This window comes from Giraffa tippelskirchi, chromosome 8 (genome assembly GCF_054371585.1).
Source record: "Giraffa tippelskirchi isolate mGirTip1 chromosome 8, T2T-mGirTip1v1.2.pri, whole genome shotgun sequence".
NCBI classification, from domain to species: Eukaryota; Metazoa; Chordata; class Mammalia; order Artiodactyla; family Giraffidae; genus Giraffa; species Giraffa tippelskirchi.
This window is the reverse complement of record NC_137282.1, coordinates 102,890,717-102,900,132: the sequence shown is the minus strand read 5'-3', so window position 1 is coordinate 102,900,132 and position 9,416 is coordinate 102,890,717.

The window sequence follows — 9,416 nt, the reverse complement described above, 5'->3', positions numbered from 1 at the left end:
CATCTTGGAGCTATGACAAACATAGAGTATTAAAAAGCAGAGACATCACTTTGTGACAAAGGTCTGTCTAGTCAACGGTTTTTCCAGTAGTCATGTATGGATGTGAGAGTTGGACCATGAAGCAGGCTGAGCACTGAAGAATTGATACTTTCAAACTGTGGTGCTGGAGAAGACTCTTGAGAGTCCCTTGGGCAGCAAGGAGATCAAACCAGTCAATCCTAAAGGAAATGTGTCTTGAATATTCATTGGAAGGACTGATGCTGAAGTTGAAGTTTCAATCCTTTTGAAACAGGAGGGAAGGGGACAGAGCAAAACTTTTGAAAGAATGACGTAGCCTGAAGGCACAATAGAAACTGATTAGAACCAAATGGGTCCAAGATGGCAGACAAGTCAACTTGAACAGAACTTGCTCCTCAGTATAAGCTCATTGTAACACATCAGCAAGCTAAATGACATACCCAGAGATGCCATGACAGTTCCAAGATCAACCAACATAAAAGGGTGGCTTGGCCCAACCCCTGGAAATCCCCCCCTTCCCCAAAATAGTTAGAATAATCCACACACTCATTAGACTATGAAATTACCCAGTCCGTAAAAGCTAACCACACCATATTTTTAGGCTTCACTTGCTCTCTGTGATGGCTCACACTTTGTGATGTGTGTTTTTCTCGGAATAAAATCCACTTCTTACCTATCACTTTGCCTTCCACTGAATTCTTTCTGTGATGAGACAGAAAGAATCTGAGCCTCAGTATATCCAGACACCAGATAAGTGATTCTAATGAGAAGGTCATGGGTTCAAGACCCAAGCAGGATTTTGGCCTGATTCCACTCCTGGCCATATGGGTTTGAGTTCCAAGTGGGGTTTTGGCTTGGTTGGAGTCCTGGCCTCGTGGGTTCGAGTTCCAAACTAGGTATTGGCTGGGTTTGAATCCTGGCACATGGGTTCAAGTCCCAGTCTGTGGTAAATGGTTTCACTTTGCCCCCCCTGACAGGAAGAGCTGACTCACTGGAAAAGACCTTGATGCTGGGAAAGACTGAGTGGAGGTGATGGAATTCTAGTTGAGCTATTTCAAATCCTAAAAGATGATGCTGTGAAAGTGCTGTATTCAATATGTTAGCAAATTTGGAAAACTCAGCAGTGGCCACAGGACTGGAAAAGGTCAGTTTTCATTCCAATCCTTCAGAAAGGTAATGCAAAAGAAAGATCAAACTACTGCACAATTCCACTCATCTCACACACTAGTAAAGTAATGCTCAAAATTCTTCAAGCCAGACTTCAGCAATACCTGAACTGTGAACTTCCCAAATGTTCAAGGTGGTTTTAGAAAAGGCAGAGGAACCAGAGATCAAATTGACAACACCTGCTGGATCATCGAAAAAGCAAAAGAGTTCCAGGAAAACATCTATTTCTGCTTTATTGACTATGCCAAACCCTTTGACTGTGTGGATCACAATAAACTGTGGAAAATTCTGAGAGAGATGGGAATACCAGACACCTGACTTGCTTCTTGAGAAATCTGTATGCAGGTCAGGAAGCAACAGTTAGAACTGGACATGGAACAACAGACTGGTTCCAAATAGGAAAAGGAGTATGTCAAGGCTGTATATTGTCACCCTGCTTATTTAACTTATATGCCGAGTACATCATGAGAAATGCTGGGCTGGAGGAAGCACAAGCTGGAATCAAGATTGCCGGGAGAAATATCAATAACCTCAGATATGCAGATGACACCACCCTTATGGCAGAAAGTGAAGAAGAACTAAAGAACCTCTTGGTGAAAGCGAAAGAGGAAAGTGAAAAAGTTGGCTTAAAGCTCAACATTCAGAAAACTGAAATCACGGCATCCAGTCCCATCACTTCATGGCAAATTGATGGGGAAACAGTAGAAACAGTGGCTGACTTTATTTTGGGGGGCTCCAAAATCACTGCAGATGGTGACTGCAGCCATGAAATTAAAAGACGCTTACTCCTTGGAAGGCAAGTTATGACCAACCTAGATAGCATATTAAAAAACAGAGACATTACTTTGCCAACAAAGGTCCATCTAGTCATGGCTATGGTTTTTCGGGTAGTCATGTATGGATGTGAGAGTTAGACTATAAAGAAAGCTGAGTGCAGAAGAATTGATGCTTTTGAACTGTGGTGTTGGAGAAGACTCTTGAGAGTCCCTCGGACTGCAAGGAGATCCAACCAGTCCATCTTAAAGGCGATCAGTAGTGGGTGTTCATTAGAAGGACTGATGTTGAAGCTGAAACTCCAATACTTTTCCCACCTGATGTGAAGAGCTGACTCATTTGAAAAGACCCTGATGCTGGGAAAGGTTGAGGGCAGGAGGAGAAGGGGATGACAGAGGATGAGATGGTTGGATGGCATCACTGACTCCATGGAGATGAGTTTGAGTAGACTCCGGGAGTTGGTGATGGACAGGGAGGCTTTGTGTGCTGTGGTCCATGGGGTCATGAAGAGTCAGACATGACTGAGCAACTGAACTGAACTGAAGAGGAGAAAGGGGTGACAGTGGATAAGATAGTTGGGTGGCATCACCAACTCAGTGGACATGAGATTAAACAAACTTTGGGAATATTGAAGGAGATTGAAGAATGTGCTACAGTTCATGGATCGCAAAGAGTCAGAAATGACTTAGCAGCTGAACAACAACATTTATAAAGCAGAGAACCAATGTTTTAATTTTCCACCAGAAATATAATTGTTCATAACTATTGAAAAACTTTAGTTGCTAACACAGCAACTGTGAGTGTTAATTCTTTGTGTCAACTTAAGTGGGCCATGGGGTGCTCAAGTATATGGTTACACATTATTTTTGGTGTATCTGTGAGGGTGTTTTTTTAATGAAATTTACAGTGGAATGTGGGCTTCCCAGGTGCCACTGTGGTAAAGAATTTGCCTGCCAGTGTGACTGCAGGAGACAAAGGAAACGTGGGTTCTATCCTTGCGTCAAGAAGATCACCTGGAGAAGGAAATGGCAACACATTCCAGTATTCTTGCCAAAGAAATCCCATGGACAGAGGAGCCTGGCAGGCTGCAGTCCATGGGATTGCAGTCAGACACGACTTAGCGATTGAGTCTGCACACAGGTGATGGTGGAATCTACAGACTGAATAGAGCAGGTTGCTGTCTCCAGTGAGGAAGGGCCTCAGCTGATACCTTCAAAGCTTAAAAAGAGAAAAAAAGACAAAAGATAGAGTAAGAGAGAATTCACTGTGTGACTTTTCAAGCTGACAGAGTATCTTCTTGTGTATTTGAACTTGCATTGAACCGAAACATATCATTGGCTCGTAGGACTTAGAATTCAGACTGGGGACTATACTATTAGCCTCCAGATTGCTGAGTAAAGATCTTGGGACTTCTTGGCTTCCAGCCTCTGTAACCACATGAGCAAATTCCTTACAGTAAATAAACAACTAAACACACACACATATCCACAATATAGGCTGTGTGTATATATACGTGTGTGTGTGTGTGTGTGACTTTCTTATTTAAGCAGTCTTCTTAGGGTGTATCTTTGGGTTTCTTCTAGGAATGCTAGGACAGAAGTATGTTCTCTTCTACTGAACACGTGCAGTGGAGCACCCAGCCTCAAATGTCCTCAGGATGAAACAGCCTTTGGCCTCAAGTGGCTCATTCTGCACACACAGTTATCTTTAATGAAATCTTCAGTTACTAGAAATGATTTAAAAATGAGTTCCCTTCTTTTATTCATCTCGCACACAACAATACGTGCTGTGCTAAGTCACTTCAGTCATGTCTGACTCTTTGCAACTCCATGGACTGTAGCCCACCTGGCTCCTCTGTTCATGAGGATTCTCCAGGCAAGAATACTGGAGTGGCTTGCCATTTCCTCCTCCAGGGGATGGATATTTCTCACCCAGGGACTGAACCCATGTCTCTTATGTATCCTGCGTTGGCAGATGGGTTCTTTACCATTAGCGCCACCTGGGAAACCCACACAGAATTAAGTGGGACCCAAACCAAAACTTATATAACACTTCTTCTAATCTCTCTTTCCTTCCAAACTCATTCAAAGGCTCACAGAAGAAACCTCCTTTCTTCCATGTGACTTTTTGCCCTATTCTCAGATCCATACTTATTTAAAAAAAAAAAATGCTTTCCAGTATTTGGATCCATTGCCAGTTTCCCCATAAGAAAGGGAGCCTAGGAACCTTGGTATTCACCCTGCAAGTGAAAATCCTTCCCTCTTTCTTCCTGGCTTTCCAGGTTGGTTCTCTCTTCCTATTCTCCCTTTTCTGTAATACTAAAAGCCTAGGACTGGTCTGCTTCCATAGTAAGTGAGTACATGGGGGAAGCAATGGGGAAGGTGAGCTAGAAAACTAAAAATCTCTTGTTTGGAAGACTGAGAACATTCCTAAGTCAGTAAATTCTAGCACATAAATCCTACAGACCCAGAGGCCATTCTACCTCAAAAGTAACGTGGCATCTCCTGACTCAAGGCTACTATTAATAAATGTTAGTATTAGAGCTGAACACTCAGAAAGCATTGTTATTTCCCTTATTTTCAGCCACTGGGGGTGGTGATGGGCTGGAGGTGAGGTCAGGGTTGTGAAGTAGTTGGTAGAGTCTCACCATGACCTTGAAGTACCAATACAAGCTCTGATGAGGCCAAAGGTGTACTCGCCGTTTCTGCTCAGGTTGATTTGCTCTGCTCTGTCTCCTTGTCCAGTCACATCAAAAATGTGTGCTATGTGGTCACAGACAGCCTGCAAATCCATCACTATCCAACACTGGGTGGAGTGACCTCAAGTGTATGCCCTCCTAATGCTGGGTCAGCAGTAATATGTTTACAAATGAAAGAAATGACACTCATTACCATATTTTTACATCTATTTTTAGTCTAAAAAGTACTCAGGGCAATTTGCATTCATTTTAGGATTCAAACATGACACTTGGTATGCATATTAGTGAACCTGAGCTATATGTAACATTGCTCTTAAGCTTTGCTTGCTGTGGACAACTGCATGCAAGGGGAGGGACCTCTCATTTCATAAACACTTACCTGTCATGATGAGCATTTTGACATTCCTCATCCAATAACTATGTGTGGCTGTTGTTGAATCTCTGATCCAGAATCAACTGACATTTCCACATTGTACATAAGACTAATCTTTGTGTGACCAAAGTCATGATTTTGAGAGGTCTGTTGCCATGTATAATCCTGTTTTAGAAAGTGAACAGATTGAATACATCCCTTTTTCATTTGGAAAGAAAAACTTGGTAATCTCAGCCCTGTAGCTCACGTTCTGCAGAAAAATTCTGAATAAATTTTCAGTATCTTGGGTTCATGGATCAATTAATGACATACACAGATGACTCTGGCCTAGATTTTCTTCAGCTCCTTATAACCACACATTGTTGAATGCAGCTGTTACGTATACTCTACTGTCCAGATCTATTCATATGTCTGATTTCTACTGATGTGCTAGTTGAGTAACTGGCAAGCAGATGGTGTCTGGTACTGCTGCTCCCTCAGGTTAAGCTTTGTGTTGCCTGGATAGGTCATCTCCCTATCCCATGAAGACCCAGGGCCAATTTCCAGATCTTGTTGCTCTAACTGGTTTGTAAAAGGCCCCTCTTGCCCATCCACTTATCTAATCCTACCTGTGTATCAGAATCTTCTTTAGGTCCTATTTCTTCCTTGAAGCCTTACAGGTGACAAGAATTTATGTTTTCCTTGATTTTTTTCCTTTTTGAAACCTAAGTGTTTATACTTCTCATTTTTATACATATGTTGCTTATATTTTTGAACTGATTCCTGAGTTTAAGAATCATCATTCTAACAACATCACAAGTTCCTTGAAAGTTAAATTTTTATTAATTTTATTTTCCAGAGGAGATAACTTTGAACAGAATGGGAGGAAAAGAACTAGTATTTATTTAACACTACTATGTCCCCAATATTATGGGAAGCCCTCGATAGTGTCCTTTAATTTTTTTCTTCATGGTATTATTTCCTTTTTTACAGACAATTAAAATGAGGTTTAGAGTTTTAAGTCTGTAGCTGGAAACATGGTAGAGGTTTGCTTTAGGCATACAAAACATCAATCTCATCTTGTATGCATTTAAACATCAGTCTCACTATATCTTAAAGTGTGCTCAGTGTCCATTTTATTTAGGGACACTACTCTCTTCCCTTTTTAATGTGTAATATAGATTATTTTTTCTTGCCTTAATATATATTTTTCAATGATAGTCTTCATAGCTTCTATAGGTTATTTTTTAATTTAAGATTAAATGATAATTATATACTCAACCAGCTGTCCATAAGTCTTGATACAACTTCTTTTGGGAGCATTGTGCTTATAATTATATACATAATTATTGCTTTTAAAATCATATTTTCCCAACTATTATGAGGATGCTTCTAATAGTAGATAGAAATATTATACTTTGAGAATGTTTGTATTAACATTGCTTTTTATTTATCACAGGAAATACTTTTTTATATGGAAAGTCATAGAACTATAATTTATGTTTTTATTATCTAATATTTCCACAAAATTTCAGTCTTTTTTCTTAAGTATTTTAGTGTCAAAATTGTTAATCTTTCAGTATTTTTTTTTATGTATGACTTGAAAGAATCAGTAAACATCGTCATCAACTCTTCTGATTTTATAATACTAGGCAGAGAATTTATTCATTCTGACAGTTTCTTATATACTAGTTCTTCTTCATCAGTTTTACTTCAACTATTGAATTCTTGGAAGATTTCACAAACATAACACATTCCAAGCACTTTTGTTATTTTTATGACTTTCTGTGTGCCAAAACCCATTATTTCCTTTTTTGCAATAAAGATTTAGTTTTTGAAAATTGTATTTAATAGTCTCAGACTTTTAAAATTAACACTATGTGTATTTTCTAGATGCCAGCTTTTACTTTTCTTAATTTAGTCTCCCTGCAGTATGTTTAAAATTACCATCTTGTTTGTCTCAATCTCTTTGCTAGCATTAACATTTTCAGGTTCAGAAATACTTATATGGCTCCTATAAGATTCAAGTTTTACCTGATTTATATATGCAGCTTGCCGTTCAGCTTTTTATTGAAATCTCTTGTAATGTTAAATACATTTTCTGATTATTTGCATCAGAGCTACTGAATCTCAGGAGAAGAAACTGTTATGTGTACGTCTCATCCTTTGGTTTGCTTGATGCTGTCTTTATACCTGTGGTAGAACAGGTATAGAACTTTGCATCTGTTTCTGTTAATTAGGGAAATATTAAGAAGCATTCATGTGTAGGGGCATTGAGAGCATATTCTAGAACCAGACAGCCATGGGTTTGAAACCATGGTCTCCCATTTTTTAGTAATAACCTTAGAAAAGTTATTTAATCTTATTGTGCTTTAATTTACTCATCAATAAAAGGGGCTGGTAATAATCACTACCTTATAGAGTTGTAGGAGGATGAACATAGTTAATACATTTAAAGCACTTAAAATAGGACATATATATATAGCACTGTGTGTGTGTGTGTGTGTGTAGGGATCACTCTAATTAGTGTTTATTTAAAATGAATCTGCTTGGTTTCACTATCACACATGCAGAGATGGCCCATGACACTCTATATTTTCTACACATAATATAATGTAGTGAATTCTGATATTCCACAGGGTCATTCTTGTAAAGTAGAAAAAGAAAAGTATTTTTTAGATTTTTCCTTTTTGAGTAGCCTATGCTTTTCTTTATATAAAATGCTAGCAACATTTTCCCTCCTTTCCTCCCTTTTTCTTGAGTCACTATCTGCTGAGAAATACTGACAGTCTTGGGTCTCATCTGCAACTGTTTCAAGAGGGAAAATCAATACAATAATTAACTGATATAATGATGTCTAAGGCCATGATTACCTCTGCTCTTTCTTTTTGTTAATAGTAAGACTTTCACAGTTGCCTTTAGTAAATTTTTCAAATGTTCCATGAATAAATCTGTAACCACATTCACAAATAAAAATAGTAACATGAATTTTCAAGAAAAGGCCAGGGGATGAATGGGAAGGACATATATTTCTTTGCTATATGCACTCACCTATGGGCTGCGTGTACTTAATAAACATTTTTTCCTGTTTCCATTTGTGTCTGTTTAAATTCTATATTTCCTTGAAGATTTTTCAATCTAATTGTCCTTTCCTTTCAAAATCTTTGAAAGCCTCCTTTAGAATGAATTGACCTACCAAAGCAAGTATATATAATTATGGATTAACACATGAATCCCGTGGTAACTGCAAATCAAAAGCCTACAATGCATACACACACACACAAAAAAGAAAGAAACAAAAGCTTACTAATAAAGAAAGGTGTCAAATCAAAAGGGAAGAAACAAAAAGAAAAAATGAACAGAGAAAAACTACCAAAACAACCAGAAAACAAGTAGTAAAATGGCAGTAAGTACATACCTATCAATTATTACTTTAAATGTCAATAGACTAAATTCCCTAATCAAGAGGCATAGGGTAGTTGACTGAATAAAAACAAACCAAAGCAAAACCCTTCAATATGCTGCCTACAATAGAGTCACTTCAGGGCTAAAGACATACAGAGACTGAAAGTGAGGTTATAGAAAAAGATGTTTCACGCAAACAGAAATGACAAGAAAGCAAGGATATCAATACTCATGTCAGACAAAATAGACTTTAAAACAAAGGCTATAATGAAAGACAAAGAAAGGCATTATATATTGATAAAGGAATCAATACAAGGAGAGGATATCACACTTATGGTTAATCTCTATGCCTCCAATACAAAAACACCTAAATACATAAACCAAATAGTAAAGGGAGAAATTGACAGTAATATAATCTACCTCTTAGTTTTCCAAATGTTGATTTCATCTGTTTCATGACATTTCACATGCTACATCATAGACTTCTTGGATTCAGGATCTCGGTGTTTGTCTTTACTCTTATATTTCTCCCACCCTCATTTACCTCCTGCCTAGTGTATTAGGTTAAGTGGATAGGCCTTCAATAAATGGTTCTGGAATGAATAGATTTATAAATTACTAGAAATGGTATGAAACATAGAAATTAGTTTAATTCTTCATTTCAACCATGAGAAAACTGAGACTTAGGAAGGTGTCCCATTTTTCTTATAATTACACACCAAACACAGGGGGAAAAAAGACCTTCTTGTGCTGGTGTGCATTTTTAATTACAATGAGTAAAATCTTAGAAGTACTGGTACTTCAGAATTGTAAATCTCTAGAATATCTGAGAGAGACTGCTTTGAAAGTAGATGCACCAAAACAGGTAAGTGTCTCTAAATACTACAAATGAGATTCCTGTTTAGCCAAATTTGTCACTTGATAAGCAGCTTTATAGGGAAATAGATAAACTCCATATTGCATTTTATTAATCAGTAATCTTGTGCTGTACTTGACTTGTAA